Raw genomic sequence first — 21,376 nt, forward strand, 5'->3', positions numbered from 1 at the left:
TCAATCCCTTCAAGATTGTTTGCAAAGTGAAATCTAAAGGCGGAAAGTGCAACAAAGTAAAAAATTGTAAGGCTGAAAATATGGTGTGGAGTAGACCCTGGGGGCCATAGTGTTCACTAGAGGCTTCTCTCAAAATAACAAGTATTACGGTGGGTGAACAAATTATTGTCAGGAATTGATAGAACCGCGCAAAGTCATGACGATATCTAAGGTAATGATCATACATATAGGCATCACGTCCGACACAAGTAGACCGATACTTTCTGCATCTACTACTATTACTCCACACATCGACCGCTATCCAGCATGCATCTAGTGTATTAAGTTCATGACAAACAGAGTAACTCCTTAAGCAAGATGACATGATCTAGAGGGATAAACTCAAACCAATGATGAAAACCCCATTTTTTTACCCTTGATGGAAACAACACGATACGTGCCTCGCTACCCCTTCTGTCACTGGGTGAGGTCACCGCACGGTATGAACCCAAAACCAAGCAGTTCTCCCATTGCAAGAATCATAGATCTAGTTGGCCAAACAAAACCCAAAATTCAAAGTGAATTACAAGGATATGAAATCATGCATAAGAGAGATCAGAAGAAACTCAAATAAGATTCATAGATAATCTGATCATAAATCCACAATTCATCATATCTCGACAAACACACCACAAAAGAATATTACATCAGATAGATCTCCATGAAAATCATGGAGAACTTTGTATTGAAGATCCAAGAGAGAGAAGAAGCCATCTAGTTACTAGCTATGAACCCGTAGGTCTATGGTGAACTACTTACGCATCATCGGAGACGTCATGGTGTTGATGAAGAAGCCCTCCGTGTTCGAATCCCCCTCTGGCAGGGCACCAGAACGTGCCCTAGATGGGATCTTGCGGAGACAGAAGCTTGCCGTTGAGGAAAAGTACTTTTGATGATCTCCTGATTTTTTTGGGATTTTTAGGGAATATATAGGCGCAACCCCTAGGGCAGAGGGCTTCCAAGGGTCCCAAAAGCCTATGGGCCGCGGCCTCCACCTGACCATGGGGTGAGGGCTTGTGGGGCCCCTGGGGCCCCCCAGCCTTGGCTCTCAAGTCTCGTGATCTTCTTCCGTTACAGGAAAATTCTTTTCGGGGATTTTATTCCGTTTGGACTCCGTTTCAAAATCTCCTCTGAAAGGGGTCAAAAACATGGAAAAAACAGGAACTGGCACTTGGCAATGAGTTAATAAGTTAGTCCCAAAACATATATAGAAGGCATACAAAACATCCAAAGTTTGACAAGATAATAGCATGAAACCGTCAAAATTATAGATACGTTGGAGACATATCAGCCATCCATAGCACTCGCACTTATCTGGACCATTTTAGAGTATCCATTAAAGTTATCTATGAACCATGCAAGTATCCAAGTAGTCCATATCCGAGGATGGGGCTATTCGAATAGAAACCCTGCAGGGGTGTACTTCGTCACACATGCTTTCGGCAGTTATCGCCATGTGCGCATAAAACAAGCACCTTGGCAACCTTCAAGCGGAAGCCCAGCGGGGAGTCGGCCACGAATTTTAACCTACAATGACTCACGTCCTGGGCAGTCGCCTATCTGAGTTGGAACCTATAATGGAATTCCGGCCGAGGTTTCCAACATGGCCTCAAACGATGTGAGTAGGGCCCCAAGCCGGTCCTGATTGGGTCGTTCATCCACTTAGCAGGACGTGCCACAACCTATGAACGTTTTGAACTACTGTGACTCCTGGAATGAGAATAGAGTAGTTAATAGGCCGAGAGGGGTCGATTTACCGGAACCCAATGTGCGGTAGTATCTAGTCTTGGAACACCAACACAAGATCTTAGGTCCTAAGTGCGGCGTCAATGAGATAACCCAACATGTACTCCTACATGGCCGCTCATCGCTACCTTTACCAAAACAGTTTCACATACTTAACTTTCATCAGTAGGACATGATCATTCCAATTCGTCATCTAGATGATTAGACCAGCTCAACTCTAAGCATAGAAAGAATAACAGGTTAATGTCACAACATGGCTCAAGCATCTACCAGGTATGTTAGGTTGCTTGGTTTAGCTATTTACTGTGACAATGATAGGTCATGCAAAGGAATGGATTCATCTACCGTAACAAAAGTAAAAGTTGCATCATCTTGTCTTAAAGCATTTTAAAGAGAGCAAGAGCGAGAGAGTGGGATTGTATTGGAATGCTCAAGGGGTTTTTGCTTGAGTGTTGATAAGAAGAACTCAGTTATTCTTTGATGTTGGTGATAACTATATCTCGCAAGTCTATCAACAACATCAAACAAGAACAAATTAAGCATGACAAATGCTTCACAATGATGCATGAGCATGGCATGTTAACATGTTGCTCGTTAAAGCTAAAGAAAGTAGTCACAAGTTAAATGGGAGTTGTTTGATCAATATAGATGAATTCCAAGCCCGTTTATTAGCTTTATTGAAATTGTCCTATCCAGCAAGTTTAAGTTATTCAAACACACGTGAAAATGCCATCATCAGATTCCTTGCATTTGTCTGATAAATTTTCATATATAATTTATATTCATCGGAGATATATTTTATTTCCTATGAATTTTCAAAGATTTTACTATTTTCTAGATTTTCCTGAAATATTTTTATTCCAGAAATTAATAATTGCATCATGCTAATGTCATCCAGTCAACGGCCCCTGGGACAGATCCAAACCGACGAGTGGGATCTACTCGTGACTGACCCAGGGGCTAAACCCGCGTTGACCAGGGGTTTGACCCATGCTGGGGCCCTCTATCAGCGGCTAATGGCGGGGTTTAGTGGGTTAATTGAGCCCTAATGGTCGGCCACGTCGGCACCCACCGGAGCTGGGTCGGGGGCGACCAGACTGATGGTGGCTTTTCGCCGGAGTTGCTCCTCCGACCATCAATTGGCACGCAGGTTGGTGCTACGGGTAGGTGAGGCTCAGCCGCATCAAGAGGTGGAGGAGCTGGACCAAATTGTCGTCGGAATGCACACCGGCGATGAGGTCAGCGGCAACAGCGGCTCGAACTTGGTCAGGCGCGGGGTTGCGGGCACAAGCGAGCTGGGAAAGGGGCTCTACGGCATCTACGGAGCTCCAAGAGCTCATTTCCGAACTTGGACGCACCGGTGGAGGACTACAACAACGGCGGTGAGAAGCTCAACGGCAGAGAGCTTCAGTTCTGGCGAGGAGGGGTGCTAGGGCTAGCGCGTACGGTGAGAAGAGAAGGGAGAGGAGGATATCTCATGGAGAGACTGCAGAGCTGAACAGCGGGCTCGGGGACGACCTGCATGCGGCGAATTGACGATGGTATCCGGCGGCCGGAGGTGGATGATAATCCCCAAGTGCAAGGAATCATCATATTGATTTCCAAAGGTGGATGTGATAGATATGGACTGTCGAATCCACAAGGAGCTAAAGGTAAGATAAATATTTGGTCAAGTCCTATCTGCCAATGATATTACTCTACGTATGCCGAACGTTTGCTTCCAACTAGAAACGAGAAATATAACTACGTTCTGGGTATGAAGAGAATAGCTTTGCATGATAACGGAGAAACAGAATAAAAAAATAGGTGATGTTCATAAAGTTAGAATATATTACAAAGAACGAGTGTGGAATAATGATGCGTCGGTGTGCAAAATTGTCCTAGGAAATTGTTAACAAGATCTGTAATCATTATTGCAATTTTATATGAGGGAGAGGCATAAGCCAACAACTTTCTCTACGTGGATCATATGCACTTATGATTGGGACTCTAGCAAGCATCTGCAACTACTAAAGATCATTAAGGTAAAACCCAACCATAGCATTAAAGCATCAAGTCCCCTTTATCCCATATGCAACAACCCCCTTAGTCGGGTTAATTCTTATGTCCCTCAAGCAACCCACTATAAGCAAATCATGAACGTATTGCAACACCCTATAGCGGGAATCATTCACGTGTGCCAGACATGGAAGGCACCATAGGACAGAACGAATAATAAATATACAACTCACACCAATCTAGATCATCAATCAACCCAAAGGACAAAAGTAATCAACTGAAAACATCATAGAATGGCAACACATCATTGGATGATAATATGTGGCATAAAGCACCATGTTCAAGTAGGGGATTACAGCGAGGTGCGGGAGAGTGGACCACTGAAACAAGATAGTATGGTGATGAAGATGGTGATGCTGATGAAGACGATTACCGCGGCGATGGTTCCACCGATGGCACTCCGGCGCCACCAAGAGAGAGGGAGAGGTTCTCCCCTTTGTGCTTCCTCCTCCATGGTCTCCCCCCTGAGTGCGGAGAGGTTCTCCCTCTGGTCCTTCACCTCCATGGCGATTATCGAGATCGTTGGGATGATGAAGATGGCCTCCAATGAAGATGACCTCCCTCAGCCATGGTGCCGGAGAGGGCCAAGATTGATCTTTCGTAGCTCTGGAGGCTTGCGGCGGTGAAACACCCGATCTAGGTTTCTTTCTAGGTGTCTTGGTATTTATAGGAATTTTTTATGTCTGTCTCACGTCCGGAAGGTTCCCGAGGAAGTCACAAGCCAGGGGGCGCGACCTAGGGGATGGTCGCGCCCAGCAGGCTTGTGGCTTCCTCATCCGCTTCCTGGCCCAACTCTGGTGCTTTGGGGGTCTCTTTTGGTCCATAAAAAATCACTGTGAATTTTCGTCCCATTCGGAGAACTTTTATTTCTGCACAAAAAACGACACCATGGTACTTCTACTGAAAACAACGAAAGTTCGGGTTAGTTCTAATAAAATCATACCAAAACCATATAGAATTATTTTAAACATGGCATGAATACTTCATAAATTATAGATACGTTGGAGACATATCAGCATCCCCAAGCTTAATTCCTGCTCGTCCTCGAGTAGGCAAATGATAAAAGAAACAATTTATGAAGTGTGAATGCTAGCAAGTGCACAAGTTTTACAAATGAAACTTCCAATCACTTTTTCTAGCATTAATATAAACCATAAACATAAACTCATCTCATAAAACTTCTCATGATCAAGTAACAAGCTATTCACATGTTAAAGTATAGACCAAAAAGTTTCTTGAAAACTAACAAACCATAATCCTAGTCATCGAACAATTGCAATTCATCTTATATTCAGGAAGGGTCTATGTAAGAGCTTTGATTTAGCAAATTCCACGAACTCAACTATCATATAGTCTTCCATGATTGCTAACACTCAAAGCATATTTTAAGAGCAAATGGCATCCGTCGGACACACAGGAAGATAGGGGCTTAAATTTCCGCCTCCCAACTTATTTATCATATAGATAATTGTCAACAATAATAATTCATGGTCAAATATATTTTAATGGCCATATATGCTTGGATATTTCCCCACCACATGATGCTTGCCAAGAGAAAAAGGAGAAATATAGGAAGTGGTGAAGATCACCATGACTCTTGTAAAAGGTAATTATTAGAAAGTAAAAGATAGGCCCTTCGCAGAGGGAAGCATTGATTGCAAATGTGCAAGAGCTCAAGGTTTTAAAACAGAGATGAATAATAATTTTGAGCGGTATGCTTTCATTGTCAACCTAACAACTGAGATATCTCGGTATCTTCCATGCTTGATTCACTATAGGCGGTTCCCAAACAGAATGGTAATTTTTTTTACTCCCCCTCCACCAATCAATCACAGTCCACGACGAGATGAATCCACGGGTACCGTCGATACAAACAACAATCCTGGGGGAGTTTTGTTTCATTATATTTTAATTTGAATTTTGAGCAAGGAAATGGGCATCCCAAATACCAGCCACTTTCTCGTGAATGATAGGGAATCAACACATATCATGAGAACAACCCACCTAGCATGGAAGATACTGACAACCCCTAGTCACTATATGAGTGATTCGGGCATACAAAACAGAATATTATTTTAAGGTTTAGAGTTTGGCACATGAAAATTTACTTGGGACGGCAGGTAAATACCGCATATAGGTAGGTATGGTGGACTCATATGGAGAAACTTTGGGTTTAAGGGTGTTTGGATGCACAAGTAGTATTTCTACTTGGTGTGGAAGATTTGGCTAGTATGAGGTGGAAGCAAGCACCACATGTTGGAGGATCCATAACAATATAACTTCTATACAAATATACCCAAGCATAAGTCATTACATTGTCTTCCTTGTCCAATCTTCAACTAATTTGCTCAAGTTTTAAATTATGGGTATTCACAGTCATAGAAGATTTCCAAGATAGTATATTTATATGTGAAATCTCTCTTCCTTCAATATTCTTTCACGAATTGTTCAAGTGAAAAATGCGGTGTTTTCTATCTTTCAATAACATTTACCACATATACTTATTATAAGTGAAGTCATTACTCCCCATGGGATAAGCATATAAAACATATATAATTTCAGATTTATGATATGCAATTCATTCAACCATTTACTCATAGGATATAAGTGAAGCACGAAAGTAAATGACAAAACTATTCCAAACATATAAGTGAAGATCAGTGAGAAGTCAAACAATTAAGTAGCTATGTGAGGAGTTTCTATCTCTCTCTTAATAAAGATTTTAAGATCTGAGTATTTTATTTAAACAACAAGCAAAATAAAAATAACACTCCAAGAATAGGATGCAACATGTGAACGAATAAAAATTTAGGCTCAACATAGGCTAACCGATAGTTGACGAAGAGAGGTGGGATGCGTAGCATCCCCAAGTTTAGATGCTTGAGAGTTCTTCAAGTATTTACTTGGGGTACCTTAGGCATCCCCAAGCTTGAGCTTTTGTATCCTGTTCATTCCTCTCATATCCCGGTTTCACCTATTCTCAAAAACTTCATCCACACAAAACTCAAAAAGAACTCGTGAGATAGGTTAGTACACATATGAACAAATCAACACTTCGTGTACTACCAAGACAAGTTGCACAATAATTTACAAACATTAGGTATTATATACTACTATTTCCACAATTTATAACTACAAATATAGGTTATGGAAACTATAGGATAAGTAGATAACAAAACTATGACAACAATCTGTCCAAACAGAATAGTCTGTAGAAATTTATAAAAACAGTGTACTTTCGTAACTCAAACAATTATGAAAATTTAGTACATGCTATAACATTTATATGACAACACTGTGTAAAATTTTCAGAAACTTTCCTTGTTCTAGTAAAATATGAAAATTTAGTACATGCTATAACATTTATATAACAAAACTCTGTGCTTTTACATAACATACATATGCAATGCAAGCATCCTAAAGGCAATTCTTGGAACTTTCTATCGAAAAACAAGATTATGAGTAACACCTAAGAGAAAATAACAAAACATAATGATGATCCAGGCAAAGCACATATTATGTGACGAATAAAAATATAGCTCCACGTAAGATATACCGATAATGTTTAAGACGAAAGAGGGGATGGCTTTCGGGGAATCCCCAAACTTCAGCGCTTGAGTCTTCCTTAGACATTACCTTGGGAGTTCCTTGGGCATCCCCAAGCTTAGGTTCTTTTCATTCCTTATTCTCCTCATATCGGTGTCTCTCCCAAAACTTGAAAACTTCAATCACACAAAACTTAACGGAACTTCATGAGATGGGTTAGTATAATAAATAATGATCATTCACTTAGGTACTGTCAAGAAAAGTTACATAATTGTTCTCACATGATAGCTACTGTATTCTACCATTCCCATAATTTATATCACTGAATTTAAGCTATGGAAACACTAAAATAAGCAAACTCTGCGTGCAAAACAACATCTGTCAAAAACAAAATAGTCTGTGAAGATCTCTAATGTAACCATACTTCCCTGTCTATATTTTTTTGAAAAATTAGGAAAATCCAGCAAATTCGTATATCAATCATGTCTAAAAAAATTCAAATCAAAATCACATTCCAGTGAATTTACAAAATTCCTGGACTGAGAGCAAATGTTTCTGTTTTCGCACGGAATCAAGTCAACTATCATATACACTATCCCAAAGGCTTTACTTGGCACTTTATTGAAATAAAAAGCATAAAACATGATACAGTAGCTTAATCATGTGAACACCGCAAAAACAGAAAATAAAAGTGTTGGGTTGTCTCCCAACAAGCGCTTTTCTTTAAAGCCTTTCTAGATACGCATGACATTGATACACCTCCAAGCCCAATTCCGATGGAAATTTTATTCATACTCTAAAAGATATAAGTGCAGTTCATAGATCATTCTACAATTAATATAGATCAACCAATATCCAAGCTCAAAATATATAAGTGAAGCACACGAAGCATTCTATAAGGGCATACTCAAAAGATTTAAGTGAAGCATAAAGAGGATTCTACAAAGCCATACTCAAAAGATTTAAGTGAAGCACAAAGAGCATTCTATAAAGCCATACTCAAAATATTATATAAATCAATGAAGGACCACCTCATACTAGAAAGGTGCATAAAAGGAGAATAAAAACACTAAAGACACATATCATGTGAACAAAACAAAAACTGAGGTATACCGATAATTATTGAAGAATAAAGATGGGATGCCTTCCAGGGCATCCCCAACTTAGATGCTTGAGACTCCTTGAAATATTTACTTGGGGTGCCTTCGGCATCTACAAGCTTGAACTATTGTATCTCTGTCTTCTTCTTTTATCGATACCTCCTCGATCTTCAAACACTTCATTCACACAAAACTTAACAAAACCCTCGTGAGATCCTTTAGTATAATAATGCAAAATACTACTTTAAGTACTATTATGAACTCAATCCAAATTCATATTAGCAATATATCTAGTGTATTTCAACTTTACCATGGTTCATACCACCCCCCCCCCCCGGTATTACCCATAGATTCATCAAAATAAGAGAACAATGCATAGAAAATAGAATCTGTCAAAAACAGGACAGTCTGTAGCATTCTAGAAACCTTGCATACTTTTGTAACTCAAGAACTTCTTAAAATTTAGGAAAACCTAAACAATTTGTATATAAGTACTGTGTAAAAATTTTAGAAACTTTTGACATTCCAGTAAAAAATGAAAATTCATGCACTACAATCATAGTTTCTATTTTTGCACCGCACAAAGCAAACAAGCTATCTAATCATCCTAAAAACAAATCTTGGCACATTATTTTTGTAATACAATTGATATATACAGGGGGTAATTACTTTTGAGAAACTTCCATGAAAAATTCTACATTGTTTCCATGAGCATGAACACAAGTGTTCAAGGTCGACCCTCACTTCTCGAATGCACAACTTTCCAATCACTTCTCTTTTTGAAAAACCTCTTAGGCATAAGGGGCAAGCAATTCTTTTTGAATTTCCATTATTATTTTTGTGTTTGTTTCACCCAAAACTAAATAAATCAAAAAGGGAAAACAAAATCTACTTAGTGAAGAAAGCAAACAAGCACACACGACAATACCAACCCCACCCTATTGCTCCCCGGCAACGGCGCCAGAAAAGAGCTCCATAATCCCCGAGTGCAAGGAATCATCGTAGAAATATCCAAAGGTGGAAGTGATAGGTATGGAATGTTCAACCCACAAGGAGGTCACGGTAAGATCAATATTCTCTCAAGTCCTATCTGCCAATGATACGACTCTACGTACCACGAACGTTTGCTTCCAACTAGAAACGAGAAATAAAACTATGTTGTGGGTATGAAGAGAATAGCTTTGCATGATAACAGAGAACTAGAATATAAAAATAGGTGTTGTTATCATAAATTTAGAATATATTACAATATATTACAAACAACTAGTGTGGAATAATGATGGGTCGGTCTGCGAAATTGTCCTAGGCAATTGTTAACAAGATCCGTAATCATTATTGCAATTTTATATGAGGGAGCGACATAAGCTAACATAATTTCTCTACTTGGATCATATGCACTTATCATTGGAACTATAGCAAGAATCCTCAACTACTAAGTATCATTAAGGTAAAACCAAACCATAGCATTAAAGCATCAAGTCCCCTTTATCTGATATGCAACAACCCCCTTACTCGGGTTTATGCTTCTCTCACTAAAGCAACCCACTATAAGTGAATCATGAATGTATATCAACACTCTATAGCGGGAATCTAGATCAATATAAATGTACAACTCACACCAATCTAGATCATCAATCAACCCAAAGGACAAAAGTAATCTACCCAAAACATGGTAGGATGGCAACACATCATTGGATGATAATATGTGGAATAAAGCGCCATGTTCAAGTAGGGGATTATAGTGAGGTAAGTAGGGTGGACTGCTAAATGAAGATGAGAATGGTGATGAAGATGGTGATGTTGATGAAGGCGATCACTGCGGTGATGGTTCCTCCAATGGCACTCCGGCGCCACAGAGAGAGAGAGGGAGAGGTTATCCCCTTTGTGCTTCCTCCTCAATGGCCTCCCCCTAAGTGTGTAGAGGTTCTCCCTTTGGTCTTTGGCCTCCATGGCGATTATGGAGACCGCCGGGATGATGAAGATGGCCTCTGGTGAAGATGAATCCCTTCGGTAGGGTGCCGGAGCAGGCTAAGATTGATCTTTCGTGGCTCTGGAGGCTTGCGGCAGCGGAACTCCCAATCTAGGTTTATTTCTGGGGGTTTTGGTATTTATAGGAATTTTTTCGCGTCGGTCTCACGTCCGGAAGGTTCCTGAGGAAGTCACAAGCCAGGGGGCGCGGCCTCGGGGGGTAGTCGCGCCCAGCAGGCTTGTGGCTTCCTCATCCACTTCCTAGCCCAACTCTGGTGCTTCGGGGGTATCTTTTGGTCCATAAATAATCACCGTAAATTTTCAGCCCATTCCGAGAACTTCTATTTCTGCAAAAAAAACGACACCATGGTAATTCTGTTGAAAACAGCGTCAGCCCGGGTTAGTTCGAATAAAATCATAGTAAAATCATATAGAATTATTGTAAACATGGCATGAATGCTTCATAAATTATACATAAGTTGGAGACGTATTAGTGGAGAAGACGGCGATGGCGCTGCTGGAGGCCTCCGATCTTGATTCCTTCGGTGAGGAGAGACTACGAGCGATGGCGGTTCTGATGGACTCGATAGAGGCCTTCAGTTGGCCGGTGACCATGGTGGTGATGAACGGCGGGATCGGATGCGTGCAAGATAGAGTAGAGAGAAGAGAGACGAGGGCAGCAGGGGGGAATGGATGGCTCGGGGTAGATAGGGGCTCCATGTGGTGTCTTGGGGAAGCTACAGATGCACGAGCGGCCGCCAACACAAAGCAGGAGCTAGCAAGGTGGCTCGTCGTGCTCATCTTCTCCTCTGCCTACTCGCATAGGTGGAAGACGAGCATACCCTAGGCTGCACCACTTCCCTCCTGGGCCAGGTAAGTATCCAGGTAGGATCTCTTCTCTTTTGTTTTTATTTTGTTTTCTAACATTTGTTTGGATTTGAAAAAAATCAAATCATTTTATAGAAACCTGAAATTAATTATGTGGTCTAATTGGAGTTATCCAGTGCCACATATGAAATTTCAGAATATATGGAACTATATTATATATATAGTAAATATAATTCCATTTGAAATAATTGTTTAATTAATTGAAAAGTACATTATAAATTTTTTATGTGTTTTCAAAATATTGGTTGTCAATTTTATCTCATCCCAATACTTTCACAGAATATTTAGAACATTTTCTTGGATCATTTTGAAACAATTTTTATATTATCTTTTTTCAAAGATTTGAATTGTGAGGCTTGATCACTTCCTCATTTCAAGTTCAAAAGAAAATAAAATGCATGCATGAATGCTTTGCAACAAAGGTTAAAACTAGGTCTGTGACAACTCACCCCCACTAAAGAAGAATATCATAAGAGTACACTTGTCTTAGCCTAAACGGTGCACTAGTTAAGATCCACCCGCATAACACTTATCAATACAAAGCATACTACTAGACAGAGTATGGCGAAAGCACTTGACTATCTTTCCCGTGTGTCCTCAGGAACGCCTTAGTCTTTATAAGTTTAGCCCCTCGGCTTATCCTTTGTGTTCAAAAGGATTGGGCCACTTGCTGCACCTTGGCACAATTTACTTTACTTGCATTTATTTCCTTGTTGCTTATACTAGAAAACCCATAAAAAGTTACCTTTCAGTACTTGCATTTATTCCTTGCTCAAGATCTCTTGTCAATACCTTCTCCTCCTCGTTGGGTTCGACAGTCTTACTTATAGAAAAGTTTATGATAGATCCCCTACACTTGTGGGTCATCAAGACCATTTTCTGGCACCATTGTCGGGGAGTGTAGCGCTATTGGTAAGTGAAATTGGTAACGAAATCTTTACATTGTACGTGTTGTTTTTGTTTTACAGTTCCCGCCTTTTGTCCCTATGGACGACTCTGCTCTTGGTTTGTTGCTTGTGGGGAACTGCCCCAACGCTATTGTGGTGGAGAAGCCTTCCCCACCTACTGAAATTGTGCCTTTTAAAATACCAATTGGTATTATTGATTGTGTTTTGGCTAATCGATATGCAGGAGATAGACATCCAGGTGAACACTTGCTATATCTTTCACAACTATGCTCCTTGTTTAAGCTTGCAGGCATATCGATGGATTTTGTTATGAGAAAGTTATTCTCTCTATCATTAAAACATAAGGCTTTGGATTGGTATAGGCTTCTTGATGACTCTCATTTACTAAATTGGCAAGATTTTATGCCTCTCTTCTATGCAAAGTTTTATCCTCTTCATGAAATACATCGGGATATGAATTATATTTATAAATTTTGGTCTCGTGACGGAGAAAGGACCGCTCAAGCTTGGGGAGTTTGAAATCCTTAATGCTCAACTGTCCCAATCATGAGCTCCCCAATAAAATTATTCCCATGAATTTTTATGCAAGGCTTTCTCGTCAAGATAAACTGATGCTTGATGCTTCCTCTAGTGGGGCATTCTCCAACAAAAGCAGTGAAGCAAAGAGGGATCTTATCGAAAGGATCCAGAAGAACACTAAAGACTGGAAATTGATAAAGGTATTGAACCCGTTATAAATTATGAGTGTGATTATATTGAGAGCTATGTGAAAACTTATTACTTCAATACCTTTTGTGCTAAGATTGGTCTTGATTCCCAACTTCTAATTGATTTTTGCAAAGACTTTGCCTCTCATATTGACTCTTCTGAGAAGAAGGAGGATCAACTCCATAAACCTTCTAAGGATTTACCTGTTGATATTAATGTTGTTGACCCTATCTTGCTTGAAGTTGAATATGAAAAAACCCCTTTTCCCGCAAGGATGAGGGAGCATTATTTCGTTACACGCATCCTGAATAAAAGTGAAAGAACGACTAATGAGCATGAGGACCTGATTAAAGTAGATCCTCAAGTTGCATTAGTCAAGGATCTTGTTACTAGTAATATTGAGGATTCCAATATAAGTTTTTGTGTTGTTTCCACTAACCTTGTTAGAACCAAGAATAAAGGCCCAATTTCAGGCATGCCAGTTGTATCTGTTAAAATAGGAGATCATAATTATTATGGGCTATGTGATTTGGGATAGAGTGCTATTCCTTTTTCACTTTATCAAGAGATCATGAATGAGATTCTACCATGTGAAATTGAAGAAGTTGATGTTACTATTCATCTTGCAAATAAAGAAACTATCTCTCGTATTGCAATTGTGCGAGATGTTGAAGTTCTAAGGTAAAATACCCTACCGATTTTCTAGTACTTGGTTCAGTACAAGATAGGTTTTTCCCTATTATCTTTGGTAGGACTTTTCTGAAAACTTGTGGAGCTATTATAGATTGCAGGAAAGGCAAAATATTTGTTGAATTTAATGGTGAGCCATATGAATTTAACTTTTCTAAATTTTCAAAGCAAACTCATGGAACTGATCTACCTAGTAATGATAAAATTATTGAAGAGGTTGCTTCCATTTCTATTCCTCCTAATGATCCTTTGCAACAATTTATGGAAAACCACGAGAATGATATGCATATGCAGGAAAGGAATGAGCTAGATGACATATTCTTGAGACAACCTGCTATTCCGAAGCACAACCTTCCGGTTGAGGCTTTAGGACTTTTATCGAAACCAAAAGAAGACCCGGTGTTTGATCTTAAACCTCTTCCCAGTACGCTTAAGTATGCTTATTTAGATGAAAAGAAAGTATATCCTGTTATTATCAATTCTATGTTGGGGAACGTCACATGGGAAATAAAAAATTTCCTACGGACACGCAATACCTATCATGGTGATGTTCATCTACGAGAGGAGATTTCCGATCTATGTACCCTTGTAGATCGCACAGCAGAAGCGTTAAGAAACGCGGTTGATGTAGTGGAACGTCCTCACGTTCCTCCATCCGCCCCGCGAACCATCCTACAAACCGTCCCGCGATCCGTCCCACGAACCATCTCGCGATCTGTTGCACGAACTGTCTTGCTATCCATCTCACGAGCCGTTCCGACTAGTGCCGAACAGACGACAACTCCGCGTTCAGCACACGTACAACTCGACAATGATCTCGGCCTTCTTGATCCAGCAAGAGAGACGGAGAGGTAGATGAGTTCTCCGGCAGTGTGACGTTGCTCCGGAGGTTGGTGATGATCTATCTCAGCAGGGCTCCGCCCGAGCTCCGCATAAATACGATCTAGAGGAAAAACCGTGGAGGTATGTGGTCGGGCTGTCGTGGCAAAAGTTGTCTCAAATCAGCCCTAATACCTCAGTATATATAGGAGGGAGGGGGAGGGAAGAGGCAGCCTCAAACCCTCAAGGTTTGGCCGAAATTTGAGGTGGAGTAGTCCTACTCCAATCCTACTTGGAGTAGGATTCCACCTTCCCACTTGGAAACTCTTTCCACCTTGTGTTTTTTCCTTCTCAAACCTTATGGGCCTTAGTGGGAACTTATTCCAGCCCACTAGGGGCTGGTTTATCTCTTCCCATAGCCCATGAGACCCCTTGGGGCATCACACCCCTCCCGATGGTCCCCGGCACCCCTCCCGCACTCCCGGTACACTACCGGTGAGCCCGAAACTTTTCCGGCGATCAAAACAGGACTTCCTATATATCAATCTTTACCTCCAGACCATTCCGGAGCTCCTCGTGACGTCCTGGATCTCATACGGGACTCCGAACAAATTTCGGTTACCACCATATAACTCAAATACGCATAAAACATCGTCGAACATTAAGTGTGCAGACCCTGCGGGTTCGAGAACTATATAGACATGACCCGAGAGACTCCTCGGTCAATATCCAATAGCGGGACCTGGATGCCCATATTGGATCCTACATATTCTCCGAAGATCTTATCGGTTGAACCTCAGTGTCAAGGATTCATATAATCCCGTATGTCATTCCCTTTGTCCTTCGGTATGTTACTTGCCCGAGATTCGATCATCGGTATCCGCATACCTATTTCAATCTCGTTTACTGGCAAGTCTCTTTACTTGTTCCGTAATACAAGGTCCCGTGACTTACACTAAGTCACATTGCTTGCAAGGCTTGTGTGTGATGTTGTATTACCGAGTGGGCCCCGAGATACCTCTTCGTCACACGGAGTGACAAATCCGAGTATTGATCTATCCTAACTCAACGGGCACCTTCGGAGATACCCGTAGAGCATCTTTATAGTCACCCAGTTATGTTGTGACGTTTGATACACACAAGGCATTCCTCCGGTGCCAGTGAGTTATATGATCTCATGGTCATAGGAATAAATACTTGACACGCAGAAAACAGTAGCAACGAAATGACACGATCAACATGCTACCTTTACTAGTTTGGGTCTAGTCGTTCACATGATTCTCCTAATGATGTGATCCCGTTATCAAGTAACAACACTTGCCTATGGCCAGGAAACCTTGACCATCTTTGATCAACGAGCTAGTCAACTAGAGGCTTACTAGGGACAATGTTTTGTCTATGTATCCACACAAGTATTGTGTTTCCAATCAATACAATTTTAGCATGGATAATAAACTATTATCATGAACAAAGAAATATAATAATAACTAATTTATTATTGCCTCTAGGGCATATTTCCAACAGTCGCCCACTTGCACTAGAGTCAATAATCTAGTTCAAATCACCATGTGATTCTAACGAATCCAACACCCATATAGTTCTGGGGTCTGATCACGTCTTGCTCGTGAGAGAGGTTTTAGTCAACGGTTCTGAAACTTTCAGATCCGTGTGTTATTTAAAAAACTTTATGTCATCTTATAGATGCTGCTACTACGTGGTAGTCGGAAATACTCCAAATATCTACTCTACTATCCGAATCCGTTTCACTACTCATAGTTATTCGGATTAGTGTCAAAGCTTGCATCGACGTAACCCTTTACGACGAACTCTTTAACCACCTCCATAATCGAGAAAAAATCCTTAGTCCATTAGTTACTAAGGATAAATTTTGACCGCTGCTAGTGATTCAATCATGGATCACTCTCTTTACCTCTCAACAGACTTTGAGGCAAGGCACACATCAGGTGCGGTACTCAGCATGGCATACTTCAGATTCTACGGCCAAGGCATAGAAGACGACCTTCGTCTATTCTCTTTACTCCGTCAGGGTCGGGTTTTGAGTCTTACTCAAATTTACACCTTATAACACAACCAAGAACTCCTTCTTTGCTGACCTATTTTGAACTCCTTCAAAAACTTGTTAAGGCATGCATCTTGTTGAAACTTCTATTAAGCGTTTTGATCTATCTCCATAGATCTTGATACTCAACGTTCAAGTAGCGCAATCCAGGTATTCCTTTGAAAAACTCCTTTCAAACAACCCTTTATGATTTACAGAAATTCTACATTACTTCTGATCCACAATATGTCAACCACATATACATTATGTAGTGCTCCCACTCACTTCTTTGGAAATACAAGTTTCTCATAAACCTTGTACAAACCCAAAATCTTTGATCATCTCATCAAAGTGTATATTCCAACTCCGAGATGCTTGCACCAGTCCATTGAAGGATCACTGGAGCTTGCATACTTGTTAGTATCCTTAGGATCGACAAAACATTCTGATTGTATCACATACAATCTTTCCTCAAGGAAACCGTCGAGGAAACGATGTTTTGACTTCCTATGTGCAATATTTCACAAATAATGCAAAAACTACTAACATAATTCTAACAGACTTTTAGCATCGCTACGAGTGAGAAAGTCACATCATAGTCAACTCTTTGATCTTGTCGAAAACATCTTTGCGACAAGTCGAGCTTTTCATAATAGTGACTTATCACCATCATCGTTTGTCTTCCTTTTAAAGATCCATCTTTACTTAATAGTCTTACTACCATCAAGCAGTTCTTCCAAAGTCTACACTTTGTTTCATACATGGATCCTCTCTCGAATTTCATGGCCTCCAGCCATTTGTCGGAATCCGGGCCCACCATTGCTTTCTCCATAACTCGCAGGTTCATTGTTGCTCAACAACATGACCTCCAAGACAGGGTTACCACTCAGTAGTAGTATGCGACCTTTGTCGACCTACGAGGTTTGTAGTAGCTTGATCCGAAGCTCCAATGATCACTATCATCAGCTTCCACTTCAATTGGTGTAGGCGCCACAGGAACAACTTCCTGCGCCCTGCTACACATTGGTTGAAGTGACGGTTCAATAACCTCATCAAGTTCCACCACTCTCCCACTCAATTCTTTCGAGAGAAACCTTTCCTCGAGAAAGGATCCGTTTCTAGAAACAAACACCTTGCTTCCGGATCTGAGATAGGACATGTATCCAACTGTTTTGGATATCCTATGAAGATGCTTTCATCCGCTTTGGGTTCAAGCTTATCAGACTGAAACATTTTTCAGATAAGCATCGCAGACCCAAACTTTCAAGAAACGACAGCTTAGATTTCTCTAAACCTCAGTCTATACTGTGTCATCTCAATGGAAATACGCGGTGCCCTATTTAAAGTGAATGCGGTTATCTCTAATGCATAACCCATAAATGATAGTGGTAATTTGATAAGAAACATCATAGTATGCACCATATCAAATAGGGCGTGGCTATGATGTTCACACACATCATCACACTATGGTGTTCCAGGTGGCATGAACTGCGAAACAATTTCCACATTGTCTTAACTGCGTACCAAAACATGTAACTCAGATATTCATCTCTATGATCATATCGTAGACTGTTTATCCTCTTGTCATGACAATCATCACTCTAAAATAGCTTTGAACTATTCAACATTTCATACTTGTGATTCATCAAGTAAATACTCCTGTATCTACTCAAATCGTCAGTGAAGTAAGAACATAACGATATCCATTGCGTGCCTCATCACTCATTGGACTGTACACATCAAAAATGTATTACTCCCAACACGTTACTATCTTGTCTCATCTCAATGAAAAAACGGCCTTGCTCATGTGGTATGATTTGCATGTCACAAGTGATTCAAAATCAAGTGAGTATAAAGATCCATCAGTATAGAGCCTCTTCATGCAATTTATACCAACACGACTCAAGCGACAGTGCCACAAGTAAGTGGTACTATCATCATTACCTTGTATCTTTTGGCACCAATATCATGAACATGTGTAACACTACGATCGAGATTCAATAAACCATTGAAGGTGATTATTCAAGCAAATAGAGTAACCATTATTCTTTTTAAATGAATAATCGTATTGCAATAAACATGATACAATCATTTTCATGCTTAACGTAAGCACCAAATAACAATTATTTAGGTTTAACACAAATCCCGATGGTAGAGGGAGCGTGCGACGTTTGATCATATCAACCTTGGAAACACTTCCAACATGTATCGTCACCTCGCCTTTAGCTAGTCTCCGTTTATTCCGTAGCTTTCATTTCGTGTTACTAATCACTTAGCAATCGAACCGGTATCCAATACCCTCGCGCTACTAGGAGTAATAGTAAAGTACACATCAACATCATGTATATCCATTATACTTCTTTCGACTTTGCCAGCCTTCTTATTTACCAAGCATCTAGGGTAGCTCCGCCTCAGTGACCGTTTCCCCTCATAACAGAAGCACTTAGTCTCGGGTTTGGGTTTAATCTTGGGTCTCTTCATTAGTGCAACAAATGTTTTGTCGTTTCACGAAGTATCCCTTCTAGCCCTCGCCTTTCTTGAAACTTAGTGGTTTTACTAACCATCAACTATTGATGGTCCTTCTTGATTTGTACTTTCGCAGTGTCAAAAATTGCGAATCGCTCAAGGATCATTGTATCTATCCTTGATATGTTATAGTTCATCACGAAGCTCTCACAGCTTGGTGGCAGTGACTTTGGAGAACCATCACTATCTCTTGTGGAAGATTAACAACCACTTGATTCAATCGATTGTCCTACTCAGACAATTTCAGAACACACTCAACGATTGAGTTTTTCTCCTTTACTTCGTGGAAAAAGAATCTTGTCGGAGGTCTCATACCTCTCAACAAGGGCACAAGCATGAAATCACAGTTTCATCTCTTTAGAACATCTCTTATGTTCCGTGACGTCTCAAAACGTCTTCGGCGCCTTGCTTCTAAGCCATTGAGTATTTTGCACTGAACTATCGCGTAGTCATCAGAAACGTGTATGCCGGATGTTCACAACATCCACAAACGACGCTCGAGGTGCAGCACACCAAGTGGTGCATTGAGGACATAAGCCTTCTGCGCAGCAATGAGCACAATCCTCATTTTTACAGACTCAGTTTGCAAACTTTGCTACTATCAACTTTCAACTAAATTTTCTCTAGGTACATATAAAACAGTAGAGCTATAGCGCAAGCTACATCATAATTCGCAATGACCATTAGACTTTGTTCAGGACAATTAGTTCAATTAATCATATTACTTAAGAACTCCCACTCAAAAAGTACATCGCTCTAGTCATTTGAGTGGTACACGATCCAAATCCACTATCTCAAGTCCGATCATCACGTGAGTCGAGAATAGTTTAAGTGGTAAGCATCTCTATGCTAATCATATCAACTATACAATTCATGCTCGACCTTTCGGTCTCTTGTGTTCTGAGGCCATGTCTGCACATGCTAGGCTCGTCAAGTTTAACCCGAGTGTTCTGCGTGTGCAACTGTTTTGCACCCGTTGTATGTGAACGTTGAGTCTATCACACCCGATCATCACGTGGTGTCTCGAAACGACGAACTGTCGCAACGGTGCGCAGTCGGGGAGAACACAATTTCGTCTTGAAATTTTAGTGCGAGATCACCTCAGAATGTTCGTCGTTCTAAGCAAGATAAGGTGCATAAAGGATTAACATCACATGAAATTCATAAGTGACATGATATGGCCATCATCATGTGCTTCTTGGTCTCCATCACCAAAGCACCGGCACGACCTTCTTGTCACCGGCGTCACACCATGATCTCCATCAACGTGTCGCCATCGGGGTTGTCGTGCTACTCATGCTATTACTACTAAAGCTATGTCCTAGCAATATTGTAAACGCATCTGCAAGCACAAGCGTTAGTTTGAAGACAACCCTATGGCTCCTGCCGGTTGCCGTACCATCGACGTGCAAGTCGATATTAACTATTACAACATGATCATCTCATACATCCAATATATCACATCACGTTGTTGGCCATATGACATCACAAGCATACCCTGCAAAAACAAGTTAGACGTCCTCTAATTGTTGTTGCACATTTTACGTGGTTGCCATGGGTATCTAGTAGGATCGCATCTTACTTACGCAAACACCACAACGGAGATGTATGAATTGCTATTTAACCTCTCTCCAAGGACCTCCTCGGTCAAATCAGATTCAACTAAAGTTGGAGAACCGACACTCGCCAGTCATCTTTGAGCAACGGGGTTGCTCGTAGCGATGAAACCTGTCTCTCGTAAGTGTACGAGTAATGTCGATCCGAGCCGCTTCGATCCAACAATACCGTGAATCAAGAAAAGACTAAGGAGGGCAGCAAATCGCACATAACCGCCCACAAAAACTTTTGTGTTCTACTCGAGATAACATCTACGCATGAACCTAGCTCTGATACCACTGTTGGGGAACGTCGCATGGGAAAAAATTCCTATGCACACGCAATATCTATCATGGTGATGTTCATCTACGAGAGGAGATTTCCGATCTACGTACCCTTGTAGATCGCACAGCAGAAGCGTTAAGAAACGCGGTTGATGTAGTGGAACATCCTCACATCCCTCGATCCGCCCCATGAACCATCCTACGAACCGTTCCGCGATCCATCCCACGAACCATCTCACGATCCGTTGCACGAACCGTCTTGCGATCCATCTCACGATCCGTTCCGATCTAGTGCCGAACAGACGGCACCTCCGCGTTCAGCACACGTACAACTCGATGATGATCTCGGCCTTCTTGATCCAGCAAGAGATACGGAGAGGTAGATGAGTTCTCCGGCAGCGTGAGGCGCTCCGGAGGTTGGTGATGATCTATCTCAGCAGG

The sequence above is a fragment of the Hordeum vulgare genome, chromosome 4H (genome assembly GCF_904849725.1).
Source record: "Hordeum vulgare subsp. vulgare chromosome 4H, MorexV3_pseudomolecules_assembly, whole genome shotgun sequence".
NCBI classification, from domain to species: domain Eukaryota; kingdom Viridiplantae; phylum Streptophyta; class Magnoliopsida; order Poales; family Poaceae; genus Hordeum; species Hordeum vulgare.